The sequence below is a fragment of the Acinonyx jubatus genome, chromosome A1 (genome assembly GCF_027475565.1).
Source record: "Acinonyx jubatus isolate Ajub_Pintada_27869175 chromosome A1, VMU_Ajub_asm_v1.0, whole genome shotgun sequence".
NCBI classification, from domain to species: domain Eukaryota; kingdom Metazoa; phylum Chordata; class Mammalia; order Carnivora; family Felidae; genus Acinonyx; species Acinonyx jubatus.
In genome coordinates this window covers 182,318,691-182,325,456 of record NC_069380.1, presented here as the reverse complement: position 1 = coordinate 182,325,456, position 6,766 = coordinate 182,318,691, and the positions used below count along the sequence as shown (strand labels likewise).

At 36.3% G+C, this 6,766-nt stretch overlaps 1 non-coding gene across 1 annotated transcript; it reads right to left on the bottom strand.

Annotated features, from left to right (window-relative positions):
* Positions 1-1,166: 1,166 nt before the first annotated feature.
* On the bottom strand, positions 1,167-1,268 carry LOC113594878 (U6 spliceosomal RNA). The gene has a single exon (XR_003415357.1). It is a non-coding gene; the product is annotated as a U6 spliceosomal RNA (small nuclear RNA).
* Between the last annotated feature and the right edge of the window lie 5,498 nt (positions 1,269-6,766).

The following is a 6,766-nucleotide window of genomic DNA, read 5'->3' as shown; positions in this document are numbered from 1 at the left end:
AAAATACAACACATTTCAGAAAAATTTGGAGTTAATTTACATACTTTCAAAAGGCCATGGTATGAAGCATAGCTGTCCAATAAAAATTTCAGGGATTATGAAAATATTCTGTATATGCATTGTCTTGGATGATAGCCACTAGTCACATGTGGCTGTGGAGCACTTGAAATGTGACTGGTGTGAATGAGGAACTGAATTTTTAACTTAATTCAGTTAATTTAAACAGTCACAAATAGTTGGTGGCTACTATTTTAGAAAGAGTAGGTCTAAAGAGATGTTGAGGTTTTGCTTTTAAAAGTCAACATCTAATTAGGCAGTCTGCAAGATTGATTATTCTTGGATTTGGATTATTAGTATATTTTGTTGTGTTTAAATGTGCACCAGTTCCCACTCTCCTGCCCATTCCCTCTCCTTCCTGGTTTTACACACACACACACACACACACACACACACACACACACACACACACTCTTCCTTATTGCTAAGCACTAATTTTTTTTATATCCACACTTCTTGTGGCAGTACAATGTACATACTATGCTACATCAAAATTTTCACCATTTGTTCTCCTTTAAAATATTAGGAACCAGATGTCTAGCCTGATTTAAATTCTCAAAGGTAATTGCTATCTTCCATGGTGGTCAAATCTTTCTCCTTAACTTCCGGTTATCTCTACTAATATCAGCCCTTGCTTTAAGATCGCTCTTTAGCCTCTTTGGTGCTATGACATCCTGAGTATATATCTTTTTCCAGTGATCTTTCCCTCTTTTTTTTCCAGTGTCCTTTAACATTATGGACATTTCCTATAGCTCAGATTTACTCTTCTGGATTCAGCTAAAAATTCTGATTAAGTTTTTTTTTTTTTTTTTTTTTTTTTTTTTTTTTTTTTAGGAAATACATCTAATCCTCATCTCTCTAGTGATCTGTCTGAAAATCTCACACTTTCTCCTTGAGTTTTCTTATTTGATGTGTAAAAATGTAAGTTTAATATTAAAACAACTTTTAATTTTCCTACCAAAATGAATCCCCCATCCAGTGTTGAAATATACTACTGTATTTCCTGTTATGCAGAGTTGAAGGCTTGGTCATCCTTACTTTCCACACTTTTTGTGCTTCCCCTCAACTCAGTCAGCATTTACTGACAGTTCTTTTTCTTTTTTTTTTAGTAATATATGGAATGCTTCATGAATTTGCATCTCATCCTTGTTGAGTGGGCATGCTTATCTCTGTATCATTCTGATTTTAGTGTGTGTTACTAAGGCAGATACAATTTTTCCTCTGTCATGGATGTTGGATTATAACTAGTTTCTTTTTCTACTGTTCACTTGACAGTAGGGACTTGACTAGGGACTTCTTTGGCTTACATGTGCATTACATCTGTCCCCTAATTGGTGCTGTTACCTCCGGTCTTAATGGGGGTTGTACTAATGACTCCATTTCTATCTTATCTGCCTATTCTGCATTCATTTAACGGTCTGGGTATGTTGGCTTGGTCACTCTTGCAGAATCATTGTTACTTTTCCAACTATATGCCTTTGCTTAATACTACCAGCTCTTCCAAAAGTTGAATTGTCTTATTTGTGCATTCAGATCCTACATGCCTAACCCTTCTATTCTGTTATTCATAGATTATTCACCAACCATGTATTGAGTGCTTGCTTTTGCAGGCATGAACTTTAGTGCTCAGCTCATAACAAGACAGAATCTCTGCTTTCAAGGAGCTTACATTATAATGGGGAATCTGACAAGTAAATAGGCAGTTATGGTGTAGTGTGATAAACTCGCATCATCATCTAGAAACCATCCCAAACCATTGCCTTCTCTAAACTCACAGAGATTACTCATTGACCACCTAATTACATTACTAATTTTTATACTATCACCTATCGATTTTACTATTATGTGTTACTCTTATTTCCTCTATTAGATTTTAAGCTCCTTGAGGGTAGAAAATACATTTTATACTGCTGAATATATCCTATAGCCTCAAGCCCATAATATTTCATATAAAAAGTAAATATTAAGTGTCTGGAAATTTATAAGAGAGCCATATTTTACCTTTAAGAATATTCACACTGCATAAGCATTTTTCTGTCTACATAAAATTCAGAAATGTGGTGAGAGAAGGTGAGGGTTTTTTTGGTACTCAGTTTATATTGGATGATGGTGTTAAACATGTAAATTGAATTACTTATGCTATTTAAAACAAAATCTGTATTACACAATGTTAGGTGCTTATACTTCAGATTTCCCCTGATACAAAATACTTAATAAAAGTGAAATATAGAAATTAGAATTGTATTTCCAAACTATTATGAAATATATGTCAATACTCAGAAGCCAAGAGTAAAAGATTACAATTATTAAAGTTTAAAAACAGATGTTGATTTTGCAAAAAAAAATTAGTTTTTTATTAATATAGTTGGACTTATGAAGCCCTATTTGGATGAAGCCGATTTTTCTAATAGAATAATCTTTAAAGGTAAATATAAATAAACTATAGCCTTTCAACATTTTCATCAATTAAAAAATTATTAGATTTTAATCTAATTCTGGCTTATTCCCAGTTGTTGAGTATAATACTTCCTGGTAAATTAACTTTCCATACAAATGTTTTTCTCTCTTCTTTTTCTTAATTTAAACAACTTTATTAAAGCATAATTGTCATAAAACAAACCACATATTTAAAGTATAAAAATGGATACATTGGGATATATGTATATGCCAGTGAAGCCATCATCAAAATTGAGATAATGAAAATGTGCATCACTCTTAAAAATTTCCTACGGGCACCTGAGTGGCTCTGTCAGTTTAGCATCTGACTTTGGTTCAGGTCATGATCTAATGGTTCGTGAGTTTGAGCCCCACATTGGGCTTGCACTAGCAGCACGGAGCCTGCTTCAGATTCTCTGTCTTCCTCTCTCTGCCCCTCCCCAACTTTCTCTTACCTTCCTTTTCTCTCTAAAAAATAAATAAACATTTAAAAAAATTTCTTCATTTGTGTAATTCCTCTACCCCCTCTCCATCTCCTCCACCAAAGGCGAACATGAATCTGTTTTCTGTGAGTATAGATTTGCCTTTTGTAGAATTTTATGTAAATGAATTCATATAGTATATGTGCTTTCTGGTCTATTTTCTTTCCTTAGTATATTTAAGATTTATCCATGTTACATTTAACAGTTCTTCACTACTTTTTATTGTTGAGTAAAAACACATCTGATTTTTGTATATCAGTTGTGTATCCTGCAACTTTACATAATTTGTTGATTAATCTTAACAGCTGTTTTGGTGTGGAGTCTCTATGGTTTTATATATATACATGGTATATATAATATCATATCTGTAAATAGAGACAGTTTTACTTCTTTCTTTCCAATTTGGATTCCTTTTATTTCTTTTTCTTGCCTAATTTCTTGGGCTAGGACTTCCAGTACTGTGTTGAATTACTTAGTGTTTAATGTATAGCTCTTTTTACATCTTTGGTCAGATTTATTATAAAATATTCCATACTTTTTATGTTACTGTAAATGGTATTTTTTAAATTTCAAATTCTCATTTGTTGAGAGCATATAAAAATACAATTGGTTTTTAATATTTTTAATGTTTATTTATTTTTGGGGAGAGAGAGAGAGAACCAGAATCTAAAGTAGGCTCCAGGCTCCAAGCTTTCAGCACAGAGCCTGACACAGGGCTCAAACCCATGAACCACGAGATCATGACCTAAGCTGAAGTTGGACGCTTAACTGACTGAGCCACCCAGGCGCCCCACAATTCGTTTTTGTGTATTGATCTTTTATCCTGCACTTCAGTAAACTCATTTATTAGTTCCAGTAGCTTTTTGTAGATTTCATTTGAATTTTTTTATACAGATGATCATGTTGACTGTGAATAAAGTGTTTTACATGTTTTTATTTTTCCTATCCTTGATGCTTTTATTTCTTTCCTTTCCCTGATTGCACTGCCTAAAATCTCTAGTACAGTGTTGAAGAGAAATAATGAGAATATACACCCTTGTTTTATTCCTTATCTAAGGAAGAGAACATTTGGTCTTTCAACATTAAGTGTAATGTTAGCTGTAGGTTATTTGTAGTTGGTCTTGAATATGTGGAGGAAGTTCTCTGTATTCTTAGTTCTGAGAGTTTTTATTAGGAATGGAAGTTGAATTTTGACAAATTATTTTTCTGCATCAATTGATAAGATCATGTTTTCTTATTTTTTTATAATGTTAATATGGTAGATTACATTGATTGATTTGTGAACATTAAAACAGTGTTGCATTTGGTCATGTCAATTATTCTTTTTATTTATTGTGGGAATTGATATGCAAAGACTATGTTGAGGTTTTGTATCTATGATCATGAGAAACATTATTCTATATTTTCCTTTTCTTGTAATGTCTTCCAGGTTTTGGTATCAAGGGAATACTGATCTCAAAATGTGAACTTGAAAGTATTCCTTCTTGTTTAACTTTTTGAAGGTTTTATGTAGAATTTTTATTGTTTTTCTCTTAATTGCTTGGCTCAATTCACAAAAGAAGCTGTCTGTGACTAGTGTTTACTTTCTGGGTGGATTTTTAACTGTAGATTAAATTTTGTTAATAGATAATGGACTATTGAAGTCATCTATTTGTTCTTCAATGAGCTTTATTAGTTTTGTCAAGGAATTTGCTCATTTCGTCTGACTTGTCACATTTATGACCATAAGGTGGTTCATTATAGTCCTTTGTTAGTTTTAACACCTTCATTGAAATATAATTCATATACCATACAATTCACTTGAAAGGTAATATTCAGTGATTTTTAGTATTTCCATGGGGTTTTAAAACCATTACCACTCTCTATTCTTAGAATAGTTTCTTTGCCCTAAAAGAAACTTTATACCTATTAGCTGTTATTCCTTATTCTCCTCTCCCTGATAGCCCTAGGCAACCATTTTCTGTCTACTGTATCTACTTTCTATCTCTACAGAGTTGCCTATTCTGGACATTTCATCTAAGTGGAATAATAAATATGTGATATTTTGAGACTGATTTATTTCACTTAGAATACTGTTTTCATGTTATAATATGTGTAAGTGCTTACTCCTTTTTGTGACCAAATAATATTCCATTGTATGGATATATGTTAGTTTGTCATTTATTTGGGAAGACCTTTATCTCTCCTTCTTTTCTAAATGACAGACTTGCTGGATAAAGGATTCTCAGCTGCATATTTTTTTCTGTTCATTACATTGAAGATTTCCTGCCATTCCTTTCTGGCCTGCCAAGTTTCAGTAGAGAGATCCGTCACGAGTCTTATCAGTCTCCCTTTATATGTTAGAGCACGTTTCTCCCTAGCTGCTTTCAGAATTTTCTCTTTATCCTTGTATTTTGCCAGTTTCACTGTGATATGTCGTGCAGAAGATCGATTCAAGTTACATCTGAAGGGAGTTCTCTGTGCCTCTTGGATTTCAATGCCTTTTTCCTTCCCCAGATCAGGGAAGTTCTCAGCTATTATTTCTTTAAGTACACCTTCAGCACCTTTCCCTCTCTCTTCCTCCTCTGGAATACCAATTATGCGTTGATTATTTCTCTTTAGTGCATCACTTAGTTCTCTAAGTTTCCCCTCATACTCCTGGATTTTTTTATCTCTCTTTTTCTCAGCTTCGTCTTTTTCCATAATTTTATCTTCTAGTTCCCTTATTCTCTCCTCTACCTCTTCAATCCGAGCCGTAGTTGTCTCCATTTTATTTTGCATCTCATTGATAGCATTTTTTAGCTCCTCCTGTCTGTTTCTTAGTCCCTTGATTTCTGTAGCAGTAGATTCTCTGCTGTCCTCTATACTGTTTTCAAGCCCAGCGATTAATTTTATGACTATTATTCTAAATTCACTTTCTGTTATATTGTTTAAATCCTTTTTGATCAGTTCGTTAGCTGTCATTATTTCCTGGAGATTCTTTTGAGGGGAATTCTTCCGTTTCGTCATTTTGGATAGTCCCTGGAGTGGTGCAGAACTGTGGGGCTCTTCCCCTGTGTTGTCTTGAATAACTTGCGTTGGTGGGTGGGGCCACAGTCAGACCTGATGTCTGCCCCCAGCCCACCACTGGGGTCACAGTCAGACTGGTGTGTACCTTCTCTTCCCCTCTCCTAGGGGGTGGCGTGGCCCATCTGGGCTACTTGCACACTGCCAGGCTTGTGGTGCTGGGGATCTGGCATATTAGCTGGGGTGGCTCGGCAAGGTGCCCGGAGTGGGGGGCGCTGGAAGGGCAGGCTCAGTTCGTTTATCCTCCAGTGATCCACTTTGGGAGGGGCCCTGCGGCACTGGGAGGGAGTCAGACCCGCCGCTGGAGGGATGGATCCGCAGAAGCACAGCATTTGGTGTTTGCATGGTGCAAGCAAGTTCCCTGACAGAAACTGGTTCCCTTCAGGATTTTGGCTGGGGGATGGGTGAGGGAGATGGCACTGGTGAGCCCTTAGTTCCCCACCAAGCTGAGCTCAACAACTTTCCCTCCTGTTGTCCTCCAGCCTTCCCACTCTCTGAGCAGAGCTGTTAACTTATAACCTCCCAGATGTTAAGTCCTGCTTGCTGTCAGAGCACACTCCTGTCTGGCCCCTCCACTTTTGCAAGCCAGACTCGGGGGCTCTGCTTGGCCAGTGGGCCGCCCCTCTGCCCCGGCTCCCTCCTGCCAGTCCATGGAGCGTGCACCGCCTCACCGCCCTTCCTACCCTCTTCCATGGGCCTCTCGTCTGCGCTTGGCTCCAGAGACTCTGTTCTGCTAGTCTTCTGAT